This window comes from Phocoena sinus, chromosome 11 (assembly GCF_008692025.1).
Source record: "Phocoena sinus isolate mPhoSin1 chromosome 11, mPhoSin1.pri, whole genome shotgun sequence".
In the NCBI taxonomy this organism is placed as follows: domain Eukaryota; kingdom Metazoa; phylum Chordata; class Mammalia; order Artiodactyla; family Phocoenidae; genus Phocoena; species Phocoena sinus.
Genome location: NC_045773.1, coordinates 28,679,553 through 28,697,725, shown reverse-complemented (window position 1 = coordinate 28,697,725; position 18,173 = coordinate 28,679,553). Strand labels below are relative to the sequence as shown.

Here is an 18,173-nt window from a genome sequence, read left to right as displayed (position 1 = left end):
TCAGGGTGGAATAAAATATTACATTAAACTATATCTCTGGGCTTCCCTGGTGGCGCAGTGGTTGAGAGTACGCCTGCCGATGCAGGGGACACGGGCTCGTGCCCCAGTCCGGGAAGATCGCACATGCCGCGGAGCGGCTGGGCCCATGAGCCATGGCCACTGAGCCTGCGCATCCAGAGCCTGTGCTCCGCAACGGGAGAGGCCACAACAGTGAGAGGCCCGCGTACCGCAAAAAACACAAAACAAAACAAAACTATATCTCTACCTTTTGAAACCAATCACAGATAGGACAGACAATCACAGCTCCTATCATTCACGTTTCTGATTTTGGTCTTAATTGTGGCTTTTGGTTGTTGCTATAAGGACCCAACCTAAATATCATTGCTTATATTTTATCATTTAAAGAAAAATAAGGGAGCCAAGGTTTTGCCCATGAAAAATCTTGATGTCCATAATATAGTAGGTAAAGTATTTCTAAACTCTTTAGAATTATGTGTTTGAATCCATGACAACACACCTACATATATATATAATCAACATCAACATCAACCAAAGTGACATATGGCATTTTTTTCTTCATTTATAATAAACAGGAAATGTTTTAAGAAAAATGAATTCATATCTATACTAGATATGATAGATATGAATATGATAGATATGATATCTATGATAGATAGATATGATAGATATGAATTCATATCTATACTAGATATAGATATGAATTCATATCTATATTTAAGTATAGGCATATTTGAATTGAGATTCCCTTGAAGAAAGTTATAATTTTCAAACACCACCATGCCTAAAACATATGAGTATTCAGATACTGAAATTATTGAAAATTAAGTTATTAAAACTTTTGGCATATACCTGTACTTCATGTAATTAATATTTTTCAGTAATTCAAGAAACAGATAAAAAAATTTCACCCTAATTTTAACTTACTATAATTTCCATTTGAGAAACAATCTAGAAATTATCACCTGCCTGAATATTTTTGGAGTAGAAAAGATGACACAGTGCTGACCTGTGGGCTGACTCAGGTCCCAAGATGCATGTTGTAGGAACCCTTTGGCTGTTGTTGTGGTTCTTTATTCCAGGGTCCCCAACGCGCGGGCCAAGGACCGTTACATGTCTGCAGCCTCTTAGGAACCAGGCCGCATAGTAGGAGGTGAGTGGCGGGCTAGCGAGGGATGCTTCATCTGCCGCTCCCCATCACTCACATTACCTCCTGAACCATCCCTCCCCCACCCCACATCCGTGGAAAAATTGTCTTCCAGAAAACAGGTCCCTGGTGCCAGAAAGGTTGGGGACCACTGCTTTATTCATCCATTCAAGAGCCTGTACTAGCACGTTGTGTAATAGCAGGCACCTTGCTAGATTTTGGGACACAACAATAATCCCTGCCCTCAGGCATGTTACAATCTTCTTCACTCAGCATCTAATGGATCCAAAGCCAGGGAAGAGAAGCACCTCACAGCCACAGACTGCAACAAGGAAAAATAAAATGCTACTACTACCCGGTGTTTGTGTGTCTGTCTCTTTGCTTCTTTTAGGAGGTGGTGATATTTTTACATAAAAATCTGAATTTCTGGCTTCTTTCTTTAAAACAAAAAAAATCAGATCTTAGCATACTAGACCAGAAAGCCCCCTTGGCAACAGCTCACTAGAGCCAGGTGGCAGCGTTGTACTTCCCAGATCATTGCATGTGCGTTCTCTAGTTCACCAATGTTCCCATCACTCCCATTAGGTTCACACATCACTCAGTTCTATTATCCACTTGGTCCTCATATTACAGTATTGAGTGCTGCCCCTCCTAAAAATGACTAGCAGTCAGAGAGCCTGGCTATAGCCTTGGGTCTGCTGTTTATTAAATATGTGACCTAGGATGAATGACTTAACCCACTGACCCTCAGCTTTCAGTTTTCTCTTCTGAAAAAAAAAAAAAAAAAAAAAGACAAAAATTAAAGATAATAAGACGAAACAAACCAACTTTGCTTTCTGGGCATGGCAATCGTGAATCTCCAAAGAGAAATCTATAGAATGGTTTCAAAATCTGGGAAGCACTGACCAAAGAGTTAGCCTTGTCGTAATTATATTTTCAGAAAAAAAAATCTAGAAAGTCAGAAATAACAGCCTGTGTCTGATTATTACTGTAAAGACCACAAAGTATTCTCAACTGAATCGAATCTCACAAGACTTCTATGTGACAAATATTACTTTATACATTTTGTAGATGAAGAAAACCAAGGCTCAAGGGCTTCCCTGGTGGCACAGTGGTTGAGAGTCCGCCTGCCGATGCAGGGGACACGGGTTCGTGCCCCGGTCCGGGAGGACCCCACATGCCACGGAGCGGCTGGGCCCGTGAGCCATGGCTGCTGAGCCTGCACGTCCGGAGCCTATGCTCCACAATGGGAGAGGCCACAACAGTGAGAGGCCCGCTTACCACAAAAAAAAAAAAAAAAAGAAGAAGAAAACCCAGGCTGAAAAGGATCAAGGGACATGCTCCATCATAAAATTTTTATCAAGTCCACTTTCAAGATTGTTACCATAATTTGTCAAGATTGTTACCATAATTTTAATACCCATGAAGAGACCATGAACAACTGATACCACAGAATGGAAGACTAACCAGTAAGCTGAGCCATCTTTTTCCAAGGACAAACTCCAGAGAAGGAGTACAGTTTTTGAAGGGGAACACTTTTTAGAGGATATTATATGTTGTAATATCAGGGAAATATCTTGAATAAACATTTATAATTGACACTCATATAGACTTTTAATAAACTGGAAGGGTTAACGATTTTGAGGATGTACTCTCTTATTAAATGTTTCTCAACATTATATCATTTTCTTGGAGACTGTTATCAGTAAGGAGGTATTCAGTAACCTCTATGAGAAACAAATGCCCTTAATTTTATTAAAATCTACTTTTATTAACCCCCTCCTTACCTTCTATTTTAGCCCATTTGAACCATACTGCAGTTCAGAAAGAAATATGAGAATGGACCTGGTTTACTTTCACCTTTTCAAGAAGACCCTGATATAGTAAAAAGTCTGATTTAAACATAAAGTAAAGATTTATCACTTACCTTTCAGAAAAGACTCACCATAGGAACAGTAGGCTTTTCTAATGCATTTACATTTTTATTACGCTTACAAAAATTCAATTTAATGGTGTCTTTAGGTACACATTTACTGAATAAAATCAAATATATATTATCTTCATAATAACTTTTTTAAAAAATGCAATGGACTTATTTAAGTTTCTTCCACGGTTCACCGTAATTTAGGTAGAGAAAATTCTAAATGAATAAGCACAGGAGTGACTTTAAAGTACGTAGGAGATCTCCACGTACTTAGTTTAGAAGCACTGTGGGAAATAAATCAGGAGATATGTGAAAGAGTAACCACTTCTTGGTGGGAGGTAAACATGAGTGAGTAATGTGCAACCTACTGTTTACACACTGCAATCAGCTGGTTGCTAAGAAAAAAGCTTAAAGATAATGGCACTGCCACTACCATGGTTTTGTTCTAAACTTCTGAATTAAGCAGAGAAACTCAGACTAGAATGCCACATGGAGAACACGGTGCCAGGGACCATACACTTAGCATGCTAGAACTAAGTGTTAACAGCAACTGCAGAAGATGTGACTGCAGACTCAAGTAAACTTTCTGAAACAGTCATCTACAAGAATGGCTGTGTTTGGTGATCACGCTTCATGAAAAGAGATAGGCCCAAGAAATCTATAAGAATTGTAAGCCACAGTTTACAAATTTCAAAAACGGGGGAGAAATGTTTAGCATCCCAGCTTTTTATTCTTCCAAGTGAAGATTTTGAAAACAAACAGCATTTCCATCTAGTGTGCCCATCGCTTCATTATAAGAATAAATAAAAACATCCTAGTTCTAGGAGAACTAGATTTCTTTCCATGGACAATTTCATTTAGGAAAAGACAGCAGAAAACCTACAGAAAAGAAAACTTTTAAGGCAGGTTGTATTCCCCAAGCAACAGACTCTTCACACATTTATCTTGAAGGAGGTTTTTAAAGGAGTGCTTTGGGGATCAACATCTATAGAAAAAAAGGGAGGGAGAGAAAGGAAGCAGAATTGACAGAAGTTCCAATGGTAACTTGTGCGGAATAATGAACATGGGCTGTCTTGTTTTGGGGTGAGAGGGCAGGGTCCTTTATACCCTCCAGTGTTGAGTTACTGGAGACGGACCACCTCATGAAAGAGACGTGCCTTTGAAAGAGGGCTGTCTGTGGGCAGCATCCCCAGCAGGCAGGGTAATGAGTCCTTAGCTCCTGAAGGAGGATCTGGGCAATGTATCAGAGTCCATACAACACTTTTGTCCCAAACTAGTGAAAATATTTTCAAGCACTGGCATTAAAGACAGTCACCTTTAAGCCTTTAATCTTAAGAGGTCACCATAATGCAAAGGCCACTTAAGATAACAATGGTAAAAAGTAAAAGCTTACAATGCTCTCATATTGTCAGATAACATCTGCAGGAAAATCATTCCTGTTGCTTTCTGATACAAAATGACTTCTTAAGTATCATATCTAAAAGGTGGTTCTAGAAAAAGATGGTGTGAATTCATTTTTCTCTGCTCTACTCATTTTTCCCTCTAAATACAACTAAATACCCTGGAAATTATTCATCAGAAAATGATAAAAGAACTCTGAAACCTGGAAAAATGGTCACTGGCTAGGGACCTCAGAACTTGGAGGACAACAATGTGGTGAGTCCCCTGGTTTTCTGTTTATTTCCCATATACCCTGGACTGGGCACCAGAGCAGGAAGAGCCTGCTCTCTCTAGCCAAAGGACCAGAAAAGGGGAAGCCTAATAGAAACCCAGTGAGGAGCTCCAGTCTCTGAGGCACCAATGGGCAGTCTGATCTGCAGGCAGCAGCAGTGAAGTCCTAGGCTGACCTCATTACATATCTGACAAAAGACTAGTATCTAGAATATATAAAGAATTCTCAAAACTCAATAGCAAAAAAACAAAACAGCAACAACAAAAATCCAATTAGAAAATGGGGAAAAGACAAGAAGAGATATTTCACCAAAGAGCATAGGCAGGTGGCAAGCACATGAAGACGTACAACATCATTAGCCATTAGAGAAATGCAATTTAAAACCATGCTAAGACAATAACAAAACAACAACAACAAAACCCAATCCAAAAATGGGCAGAAGACCTAAATAGACATTTCTCCAAAGAAGATATACAGACTGCCAACAAACACATGAAAGAATGCTCAACATCATTAATCATTAGAGAAATGCAAATCAAAACTACAATGAGATATCATCTCACACCAGTCAGAATGGCCATCATCAAAAAATCTAGAAACAATAAATGCTGGAGAGGGTGTGGAAAAAAGGGAACACTCTTGCACTGCTGGTGGGAATGTGAATTGGTACAGGCACTATGGAGAACTGTATGGAGGTTCCTTAAAAAACTACAAATAGAACTACCATATGACCCAACAATCCCACTACTGGGCATAAACCCTGAGAAAACCATAATTCAAAAAGAGTCATGTACCAAAATGTTAACTTCAGCTCTATTTACAATAGCCTGGAGATGGAAACAACCTAAGTGCCCATCATCGGATGAATGGATAAAGAAGATGTGACACATATATACAATGGAATATTACTCAGTCATAAAAAGAAACGAAATTGAGCTATTTGTAATGAGGTGGATAGACCTAGAGTCTGTCATACAAAGTGAAGTAAGTCAGAAAGAGAAAGACAAATACCGTATGCTAACACATATATATGGAATTTAAGAAAAAAAAATGTCATAAAGAACCTAGGGGTAAGACAGGAATAAAGACACAGACCTACTAGAGAACGGACTTGAGGATATGGGAAGGGGGAAGGGTGAGCTGTGACAAAGCGAGAGAGAGGCATGGACATATATACACTACCAAACATAAGGTAGATAGCTAGTGGGAAGCAGCCGCATAGCACAGGGAGATCAGCTCGGTGCTTTGTGACCACCTGCAGGAGTGGGATAGGGAGGGTGGGAGGGAGGGAGATGCAAGACGGAAGAGATATGGGAACATATGTATATGTATAACTGATTCACTTTGTTATAAAGCAGAAACTAACACACCATTGTAAAGCAACTACCCCAATAAAGATGTTAAAAAATAAATAAATAAAATAAAATCATGATAAGATACCACTATATACCTTTCAGAATGGCAAAAATTAGAACAGTGATAACATCAAATGCTGGTGAGGATGCAGAGAAACCGAATGACTCATATGTAGCTGGTAGCAATGTAAAATGGTACAGTGATTTCGGAAAAAATGTTTGGTGGTTCCTTTTAAAATTAAAAATGGACTTATCATATGACCCAGCAATTGTACTCTTAGGCAATTGTACTCTTATCCCAGAGCAATGAAAACTTATTCTCATGCAGAAGTTTGTACATGAATGTTTACAGCAGCTTATTTGTAACAGCCAAAAAGTAGAAAGTATCCAAACATACTTCAATAGGTGAATGTTTAAACAAACTGCAGTACATCGGTAACATGGAACAATTTTAGCAATTTTTAAAAAGCCAATCTCAAAAGGATACATACTGCACAGTTAGTTTTATATAACATTCATGAAATATGAAAATTATCAAGAACAGATTAGCAGTTGCTAGTGGTTGGGGATGATGTGAGGGGATGGGTGTGGCTATGAAGGAGTAGAAGGAAGGAGTCTTGTGATGATGGTACAGGTAAGTATCTTTTTTTTTTTTTTTTTTGCGATACGCGGGCCTCTCACCGTTGTGGCCTCTCCCGTTGCGGAGCACAGGCTCCGGACGCGCAGCCTCAGCGGCCATGGCTTATGGGCCCAGCCGCTCCGCAGCATGTGGGATCCTTCCGGACCGGGGCACGAACCCATGTTCCTTGCATCGGCAGGCAGACTCTCAACCACTGCGCCACCAGGGAAGCCCCAGGTAAGTATCTTGATTGTGTTGGTGATTGCATGAAACTACATGTGATAAAATTGCATAGAACTACACTTACACACGTAATATACATAAACACACACAAAATGCCTGTATAACTGGTAAAATCTGAATAAGCTCTACAGATTATACCAGTGTCAATTTCCTGGTTTTTGTATTGTACTATAGTTAAGCAAGATATTATCATTGGGGGAAGCTGGGCAAAGGGTCCACAGGACCTCCTTGTGTATTTCTTTACTACTTCCTATGAATCTATAATTATTTCCAAATGTAATTTTTTAAAAATCAGACCTACTGATTACTCAGAGTAAAAATTCCAAATCTAGGTATTGTCTCCTCTGCAGTTTACCCAGCATCTGCACTGATCATTGGAAGCAGATCATAAGCACATCTCAGATGCCCATACTTCCAATAACCTCTCCAATCCCCAGGCTCAATTCCCTCCTCTAGGCCCCTTCTTAGCATTTAAAGAAGGGAGCTAGTAGGGTGGGAACCCCCTCAATGGCTTAGCAAAACTCTATGCCAGTTCTCAGGTTGTCCTTCAACTCTGCTATGGCTCTATTCCACTTCTGTTGTCATCATTTTCTCCATGTCTGATGCATCATGGTTGCTGCTGAAAAAGGTTTGGTTGCAGCCTTTCCTCATCAAAAATAGACCAGTTTTGGGCTTCCCTGGTGGCACAGTGGTTAAGAATCCACCTGCCAATGCAGGGGACATGGGTTTGAGCCCTGGTCCGGGAAGATCTCACATGCCGTGGAGCAGCTAAGCCCGTGCGCCACAACTACTGAGCCTGCACTCTAGAGCCCACGAACCACAACTACTGAAGCCCGAGTGCCTAGAGTCCATGCTCCGCAACAAGAGAAGCCACTGCAATGAGAAGCCCACGCACAGCAACAAAGACCCAACGAAGCCAAAAAAATAATTAATTGATTTTTACAAATAGACCAATTGTGATTGCTTGTGGCATTTTATAATGACATGTACAAAACAAACAAACAAACAAACCCTAAAGCATGGCAGAAGGTCCTTAGGCTTTTATATAAATAATTTACTCTATATAAATTCCCCTAAGATAAATTCGTGTCAGTCTACAGAAAGTGTCTCTCTCAGGGGACTCATACCAGTTGTATTTCAGCACACTGATAGCCATTTGCAATTTGCAAAGAAAAAAATATATCTTTTATATCTGAAGGGGAACACCACACTGTTATTCCTTTGTAAGATTAAGAAATTTATTCTAAAGTTAGCTGAATTCTTACTCTTTTTACAAACTAGACTTTAAAACACAGCCAGTAAATTGACCAAGCACTACCGCTTTTATCCTTCTGATATGTAAGCCTATCAAAACATTAGTGATTAAAAAAAAAAATTAGTGATGAAAACCTTCATTTAAAAAATCCTGTTATTCAATTATAATATGCATTTCACTACCACACTGCATTTACGACCCTTAAAAGTCAAAGCTGGAACTGCTCTAATACTGATTTCTTCAGTGCTTATCATTAATTAAAAAGTAAAAAACTATTACCAGGGTATCTGCAATCAGGCTTTTAAAGTAAGAAACATCAATATCCGGTAATTGAGAACATTTGGGAACAAATTTTAATCAGCAAAAACTCAGGAGAGAAAAGAAAAATGTTCTGTATTATTTCAAATTGTAACCAGATCAGTATATGCTACTGAAATATTACAACTGCCCGTGCCTTCAAGGCATCTATCCAATTTTTCTCCTCTAGCAGATGCCAAAAAAAAAAAAAAATAGTTAGACTCGTCCATTTATATAATGTTTACATATATAACACATCAGCAATATATTGTTTGAGGTTTTATAGAAGCCAACGTCAAGAAGCAAAATGTGGTCTGCCAATGTACTTCAGTTCCTGCTCATCCTTAGAGGTAGGCAGATGGATCATTAAATTATGGCTGTGCTAAGTACCTACTAAAGCATAGTGATGTACTTGTGTCAAGGGCACATAGATGAATAAAACAGTTCCCACCCTAAAGGAGTGCAAAATCTAGTATTGGAGCCACATGGAGAGTCTGCAAATGAAAGAACTCAAGCACGGAGTGTGCCCATGGTGAAAGGGAAGTCCTTAACATCAGCTGAGACTGATAAAAATAGAAAAGAATAGTGGTAATAGCAAGAATGGTTTGAGTGTCTTTGGCTCCCTAATCCACTCTACCAGCATCCACCAAGTCACCTCAAATAAACAAATCTATTTGTTATGTACCTGTTAGGTACCTGCAGTTTCAAAAAATGTCCCCTAGCTTCCCCTTATCTATCAGTCAGGGTCCCAGCAGGATACAGATGGCCCACTCTAATTAAAATAGATTGAGGAGGGTTTAATAAAAGAGACCATTTACAAAACTTTGGGTAGTATACACAGAAACGATAAGGAATAGCCAACACTCTGGAGTTATTATCATCCTTAGCTGTAAAAGGAGAAGGGAAAGGAGCAGTGCCCAGAACCTAGAAGGAGAAGGTCTGGTTGGGAGTTAATATTAAGAAGAGATTTAGATAGAGGGACACAGCTAGACCAAGTAAGAGCCATTGGGAGGGATCCAAGGCAACTAATACCCTGACCTCACTCTCCTCCGTTCCTCTGATCTCGTTTGGGTTTCCAACTGGCCAGAAGGCAAAAAATCCACTGATGAAGTCCATATAGATGAGCAGATGGAAGAGAACAGAGTTCCTGATTCCCACTGTTGAGAAAATCAGGAGCTACCAACTGCCTAGGGCATAGAGTTGCTCTGAAGTTTAAATGATATAAGGCATATTATGCAAACAAACACAACCTCAAACATAGCACATGAATGAGAAATGGAAGTTATTAAATATATAATAAGGATTTTCTTCATTATACAATTCAATTTAGCAATTATCTATGCCTCCTATCATTTTCTCTCCACACGAAAGGTACATAGGAAGGGGAGAGAAACCAACATTTCTGGAGTGACTACTACATTTGCAGCACAGTGCTAAGCATTTGGGATATGCCATCTCATCTAATTTTCCTTAGGAACTACAAGATAGGAATTATTTAGCCTATGGGATAGGTGAAGAAACTGAAGCTCAGACACATTAACCATCTTGCTTACAATCATAATTAGGAACTCAGATCTGTCAAACTCCTAAACCCATGATTTCTCCATTATTATATGTGATGAGTTGTAGATGGGCTACCTGCCCACATGAGAAATAGTTTTCATCAAACCGAGGGAAATCAGAGGACAAGCTTGCTAAAGGTAAAACATCCGTCTTAAGGTTGCCGTTAAGAAACAGTCAATAACTGATAGGTATGAGGAAGAAGAGGAGAAGAATGGTGATGATGATGATGATGGTGATGACAGTGATGGTGATGGTGACGACTGATGGTGGTGCTGGTAATGATGATAAACACCTCATCTTAACAAAGGGCTAAAGAGCTTCTATAACTGACACCAAGAATTCCTAAAATAGGGTATCAGTATGTAGCTGAAGACTACATTTGACTATTGTTAATATGATAACTATTTGTTAATACTGGTCCCTCAGTCATAAGAAGAAGCTTTTTTCAGAGCAGGCTGTGTGGTATAGCAGCTTGAACCCTTTGAATTTCAGTTTCCCAGTCTGTGAAATGCAGTAATAATATATGTGGTGCCTAGAGCTGATGTGAGGTATGAACAACAGACTGTGTTTAGAGCACCTTGGATCCGGGCCTAGAACACAAAGTCAAGTTAGCCTTTTAATACTGATGGAAGGTTGCATCAAACACATGTGGGTTCTTGGCAAGTCTTTCTTCGAGTAAAGGACCTAGAAGTAGAAGTCAACCTCAAGCAACATTTTTAGGGAAATAGTTTTTCTTTTGTCATTTCAACAAACAACTGAACCAGAGTGTTTTAAAGATTATTCTGCCATGAAAACAGCACTGTCAATGACCACAATAAATGCTAAACAAAATTCTTCATGAAATTAAACATTTTTCATGAACCCAAGGCTATAAATATTTTAGGGGTAACTCATGACACTTTGTATTTATGCTATGTGCCATTACCAATTTTTTGTGTACAAAATATCCTTTCTGATGTAAAAAATTGTACGAAAAATCAAAAGAAGCCACCAAAGAAAAAACAACTTATTGGAGAAAAAAATTCCTAATTTCCTAATTTTTTTCTACAACTGACTGCATTCAAAGAAACACATGCATTTTTAAACAAAATATATACCACAAATTTCCTCTTTAGATTGAATCTTTCAGGAGTAACTTAGCAAAGTTGAAGCTTTAGTAAAAAATACATGAAATACAGAGTGAATAAAGTTTTTATTTCATCCTCCAGAAAATATCTACTTATAAAATATATACATGGCTAAATTCAGAAACCTACATAGTGGAAAGTTTCATAATTTGATTTGTAATAGTAAGCTACTGATATTTTTGATAGGAAAGAAGAGAGGAAGGGAGATACGAACCTCAGAATATATCCTCTGCAGTTTAAGATATAAAAGTTTTATTATTTCCATTAAGGTACTTAATATTTAACATCAAATGTTGCTTCTTTCATGTTGCTGTCTTATTAAAAAAGCCTATCAACGAAAAATTAAGTCTCTATATGAAATGGTTCATCCATAGTGATAACAAGTTTGAATTATAACTTAGTCAATGAAAGGTTGTCTATATTTTATTGCTTTTGCTATTTCTTTAGTAATCATCTTTGCAGTCTGTGTACTGACATTTGCAATAATGTGTTTACATCAGAAAGTTAGGCCCTGTCGTTTGATGTAACAAGAGGCTATATTTTGTAGCACACAGGCACTTAGCATACCCCACTTCCTCTCTGGCATGTGAGTATAATGGTTTTTTCATCTGTCATATTTAATTACCTTTATAGGCATTAACAACATATTAGTAAAAATCTGTGGAGGGATATTCGTTTTGTCATATTCTTTTTCTGAGGTGAAAGTCTACTTGATAACTACAACTTCATTTCCCATAAAGCTAAAAAGAAAGTACTATGTGATTTTCATCTGTCTATCAGACCAAGGTCTCTTATTAAAGACTGAATCAGAGAATAAAATTACAATGCACTCTGACTCTGCCACAGAATTTTGTAACTTGAAGGGAACTGTATTCCCGTGTGCATGCAAATACCCTATCCCACTACAGAATGTGTTCTCTACACTTAGCAGAAGTCGCTGATGCTTCACCCAGATCCTGTTTGGGTTTTGGGATCCATTTTACCAATTTGGTAGCCCATTCCTTCTTACAGGTGTTGCTGCCAATCTTCTCCAAAGGACTGCCCTTGAGCAAAAGAGCCCCTTCACCCAGAGGTGCCTGGGAGACGTACCACCATAGCCACCCCCTACCCAGGGCCCATAGCTAATGACTGACTAGTGGAAAGGGGAGCACTCTCTCTCAAGGCAGGACTGCCCTTGTGGTACGATTCATGCTCCAGAGCACCTCATGCGATCCGGCTAATTTTATCGGAAACCACATCCTTGGCAGCTTCTTCCCCTGCCCTATCCTAATACTCTCACTCCCCTCCTGGTTTCTCCCAAGAGCCCTCCCTTAATAAATCACCTGCACACCAATCCCTGTCTGAAGACCAGGAACCCAACCTAAGACTCCATAGAAGCAAACACTGATGAAAAGACAGGCACATAACTGGTCTTCCAGTTTGGGCAGGTAAGCAACAACATCTCAGCCATTTTTAAAGCCCCTGTCTACAGAGCTTTACAAGCCCAAGTTGGTGCTGGGGGGAGAATGTCACATGCCATTATGTAACTGTGTGAAGGGAAGTTCCTAAGATCTACAAACTCACCTCACTGACAGGAGTCACTAACTGATTCCTACTCTGGGGAATGCGGCAGTTGGCAAGGGCTGCCCTTCTTGGCAGATGTCAGGTGGTGTCCTGCACTGCAATTCCCCACTCATTGGGAGAACAAAAGGAGTCTGGGGCTAGTGGAGGGAAAAAATACAACAAGCCGAGCATCAAACTACAAACAGCTCTTTGAAACCTCCCTGATAGAGATGATGGTGTTTGTGCCATACCTATTGAGTTGAATCCAATAATAGAAGGACGGATCACCACTTACTCTGTGCTGTCAGTAATGAAAGCTATCAAAACTAAGTCTGAATGCACCTCACTGTTGCCGTGTAAATCTAACATGGACAGCTTAATGAGGGAGGGACATTACCTTTTCTCACACTCCAATTTTACTCATGAAAGAAATGTGGCCCATACTGGCAATTAACTTGAGAGATTAATTAAATCAACAGCAAGTTCAGTTCCTTCCACAGTGCATTCTGATATCATAGGAAGGGACCAACATGCTGTGGGCACTTAGCACATGTTAAATAATAATTACTAAAATAATCTAATTTGGACTATTTTTTGCAGAACACTGGTAGCTAACCTCACCAGTAAACAAATGCCACAGTCTGATACAGCTACTCAATATTTTACATGGTCTTACTCTAAACTCTATTATTCCTGAAACTCCCAACAAATACTGCATAATAAGTGTGTTTCCTCCCTCAGCAATTTCACTCACCAATAGTATTTACTCTATCTTATTGGGCCTCCTGAAGAGTGAGGAGGCAGCCAATCAGACAAAACACAAACTCTGACCCAGCTTAAGAAGTAATAGACAGGATCCCATTGTGTCTTCTTCAAAACAAAGACTGACACTGACATAGGAAGGAAAGAACAACAGGGGTAGAGGCATGACCTTTATTCGCTGTCAGAAAGCCACATGGTGTGCTCTGGTTTGCTTTCTTATGTATTCTCAGAGTCAACTGAGTTCTATTTTTGTGCTTTCTTCTCTGAAATGCTAAAGTGCTTTCCTCATCTATCTACAGAAAATCTGGTTTTAAGAGCAGTCGTACAAATTTGACCAATTGGCAGAATGGTAATTAAATTCTTGCTTTGGTGAAAGTCAATAAAATTGTTTTAAAATGTTTGCTATAGAATCATGTACCTATAATATAGATCAAATTAATACAATAGAGTTATTATATAGATACCACATATGAATTACAGTAGTGCCTATTCCCCCTCATCCCCACACAGCTCTCAAATCCACCTACCCAAAAGGTGATTCCTAACAGTCTCATTAGCAAGGACTCCTCTTATTATCATTTGAGAATGGAGTATAAATTTTTAAATATTCTATATATCCAAGATTAATAATCAACTAATTTCCCTTTTGGTGTTATTAAGGAAGGTATATATTCTGTTGAAACTTCTGATCAACAAATCAACATTAGGACACAGAATTAACATAATCCTTGGGAAAAATAGGAAAAGGTAACATTTGGGTACCTTCTTCACAGTCAGTGTGGTTACTCATACACTTTAGGAAATAATGAAATGAGTGTGAAGATCTCCTTTCTAGACAGGGAACTCTACGACAAGGTGATGTCCTAGACCTACCCTAATAGGCATAAGTGAAGAAAATTTATATTAACAACCTTTTAAACTGAAAGAAGCTTTATCTACCCAAGTGGCACCTTGGAACTAGAAAGAGATGGTAATTAACATCAAGTCCCAATGTTCTAATATAATCATATCACCTGAAACACAGTATCTCCAGGAATATCTTCAACTATTACAAAAAATGTCTACACTATTAATATACTTCTTGACCACCACAGACTGAATGTTTGTGTCCCTCCCTAAATTCATATGTTGAAATCCTAACTCCATTGTGATGGTATTAGAAGGTGGGGCCTCTGGTAGGTGATTAGGTCACATAATGGGATTAGTGCTCTTATAAAAGAGACCCCAAGAGCTCTCCTGCCCCTTCCATCATGCAAGGACACAGTGACAAGATGGGCTATGAACCAGGAAAAAGGCTCTCACCGGACAATGAATCTGCCAGCGTCTTGATCTTGGAGTTCCCAGCCTCTAGAACTAAAAGAAATAAATTTCTGCTGTTCAAGCCACCCATGGTATTTTTGTTATAACAGCACAAAGAGACAATGACAGAGTGTTCCTACAATTGATGACAAAAAGAAGTATATGGAAAACAAATGACTGATTTTATCAGATTTGGAGTGGTCTTAAATTTGCATCAAAATGAAAATATTTAATTCAACTGATCCAATATTAGTCCATATTTTTCATTCAGGCTATTATTTTAGACCTACTACTAATAATAATGTCTAACATTACTAAGCTCTTACAAAGTGTTTTATGTGCATTCAATCATTTATTTGACTCAACAACCCTATGTAAGAAGTACTATTAGCATCCCACTTTACAGATGAAAAAACTAAAGTTTACTTAAGTATCATGCATAGCTATACAGCATCTGTGTTTACCTGCTCCTTGGTCAATCTGGACCAAATGACCGGGGTGGAGGAGGGGGTAGGGAGAGGTAGTGGGGGTGTGAAGTTTGATATTGTGTTCTAATGGTCAAGGAAAACACTGTGAAATGTCTGAACAATAACTTGTCCCACGACCACAAGCTTACCTTCAGTACTGAGAATACTGTAAGAGATATATCTAAAGTTCTTTCTGATATTTCTTACATCACCAGTTTAATTGCATATAATAGATATTAATTGGATGTAAGATCTATTTGAATATTTCTCACTGTAGCAGAATTATATAAGGAGAGTTAAATAATATAGGGAGCTGACAGTTTTGTTTAACAGAAAGTAAAAGTTGGGAAAAATATAATCTCAATGATTCCACTGAAGTGGGGGTGGAGTCAAGATGGCGTACTAGGAGGACACAGAATTCACGTCTCCACACAACTAGGACACCTACCAGGCACCGGTGGGGGTCCATGGACACTTAAGGGGATGGGAGGAACACCCAGCAACCAGGCAGGACATGGGATATGGGGGTAGTGAAGGGGGAGGAGAAGTGGAGGCGGGTCAGGACTGGCGCCCCTGAGGGACGGCTGAGGGAGGGGAAGGGATCCTATGCCCGAAGGGGGATATTGGGGGATCAATGGGAGGGCAGAGGATCAAAACGGAGAGTGACCAGGTTTCCCCTGCCCACTTGGGCCCCTAGGAACATGGTGAGGTCCTAGGCCTAATCCTCTGCCCACTGAGGCCCCCTCTGGCCATGCGGATCCTGAGACAGTGGGAGGGAGGAAAGGGGGAGCAAAAGTAACAGCCGTACATCTGGGACGGCACCCCTGAGGGGTGGCTTGCGGAGGGAAGGAGTTCCTACACCCAGCGGGATCCACTCACGATTAGGGGTCCAGCGGACACAGGGGAAACCCTGGAGGAGATGGTGGGGAGGGGTGCAAAGGAACAGAAGGGAACATGGCCAGTGCTTTCCCTGTCCACATAGGCACTGGGGAGCCTGCTGGACTCCCAGGCCTAATCCTCTGCCCTCAGAGCCTCCTTGCTGCTGGGCATAACCCAAGCCCCGCCCCTACACCCCCACCGAGGGCCCTACCTCTACACTCAGAGAACCCCTCCAATGCACTGGGCCTAAAACCCACCCACGCACCCTTCCTCCGGGCCCTAACTCCAAACTCCAGAACCCCACACTCCAGAGGCCCTCCTTCCTAGTGCTCCCTCTCCCCTTCTGCACAGGTTCTAAGCAGAGGCCCCACCCCATGCTTGAAGGTAACCCTGCCAAGGCCCCGCCCTCAGGGCCTTTTCTGGGTAGTGGGTCCTGAGCCTAGGTTCCTGCCAATGCTGAAACGTAACCCCCCCCACCCGCTTAGGTCACCCCACCCTAAACCCCCGCCCCTGCCTAAGTTCCACCCCCGCCTAAACTCCACCCCCAAAGCCAAGGCTTTTCTTTTCTTTTCTCCTCTATTAGATTGGAGTTCTGTTTTACCTTGTTGATTCATTGTTGTTGAGTCTTTTATATTTTTATTTTTCCTAGTTAATGTTTTATTTTTTGAATTTTACTTTATTCTTTAGACTTTCTTATTGTTCTCTCCTTTTGGCTTGTTCCCCCTGCCCCCGCTTTATTTTCTCTGTTGTGGTTTTATTTTACCTTGTTAAAGTTATTTCAATTATACTTTTATTTTTCCTAATGTATTTTTTATCTTTCTAATTTTATTTTGTTTTTCATTCTTTAATATTACACTGTTCTCTTTTTTCTTTCTTTCTTTGTTGTTTTTACAGAGCCAAGAAGCTTGCAGGATGTTGGTTCCCAGGCCGGAGATTGGGCCTGAGCTCCTGTGGTGGGAGCTCCAAGTCCAAACTGCTGGACTAACAGAGAACCTCAGACCCCAGGGAATATTAATTGGAGTGAGGCCTCCCAGAGGTCCTCATCTCAGCACCAAGACCCAGTTCTATCCAACTGCCTGCAAACTCCAGCACTGAATGTCTCAGTTCAAAAAACCAGTAACACAGGAATACAGAACCACACATCAAAAAAAAAAAAGAAAAGAAACGACAATAAAATATGTTACAGACGAGGAAGCAAGTTAAAAACCTACAAGACCAAATAAATGAAGATGAAATAGGCAACCTACATGAAAAACAATTCAAAGTACTGATAGTAAAGATGATCCAAAATCTCAGAAACAGAATGGAGAAAATGCAAGAAATATTTAACGAGGACCTAGAAGAACTAAAGAGCAAACCAACAGTGATGAACAACACAATTACTGAAATTAAAAATACACTAGAAGGAATCAATATCAGAATAACTGAGGCAGAAGAACGCATAAGTGAGCTGGAAGATTAAATGGTGGAAATAACTGCCAGGGAGCAGAATAAAGAAAAAAGAATGAAAAGAATTGAGGACAGTCTCAGAGGCCTCTGGGAGAACATTAAATGCACCAACATTCGAATTTTAGGGGTCCGAGAAGAAGAAGAAAAAAGGAAAGGGTCTGAGAAAATATTTGAAGAGTCGAAAACTTCCCTAACATGGAAAAGGAAATAGTCAATCAAGTCCAGGAAGCACAGAGAGTACCATACAGGATAAATCCAAAGAGAAACATACCAAGACACATATTAATCAAACTATCAAAAATAAAATACAAAGAAAAATTATTAAAAGCAGGGAGGGAAATGCAACAAATAACATACAAGGGAATCCGCATAATGATAAACAGCTGATCTTTCAGCAGAAACTCTGCAAGCCAGAAGGGAGTAGCAGGACATATTTAAACTGATGAAATGGAAAAACCTACAACCAAGATTACTCAACCCAGCAAGGATCTCATTCAGATTCGAGGGAGAAATTAAAACCTTTACAGACAAGCAAAAGTTAAGAGAATTCAGCAC

At 39.8% G+C, this 18,173-nt stretch overlaps 1 protein-coding gene across 4 annotated transcripts in view; it reads right to left on the bottom strand.

Moving 5' to 3' along the window:
- Positions 1-18,173, bottom strand: part of FHIT (fragile histidine triad diadenosine triphosphatase) — a 1,483,533-nt gene that overhangs the window by 1,218,528 nt on the left and 246,832 nt on the right. The window contains exon 3 of one of the 4 annotated variants that reach the window (XM_032649510.1): positions 14,827-14,877. The exons of the other annotated variants lie outside the window; for them this stretch is intronic. The gene's annotated coding sequence lies outside the window, so the exon portion shown is untranslated. The remainder of the gene's footprint in view (positions 1-14,826; positions 14,878-18,173) is intronic. 4 annotated transcript variants of the gene reach the window in all.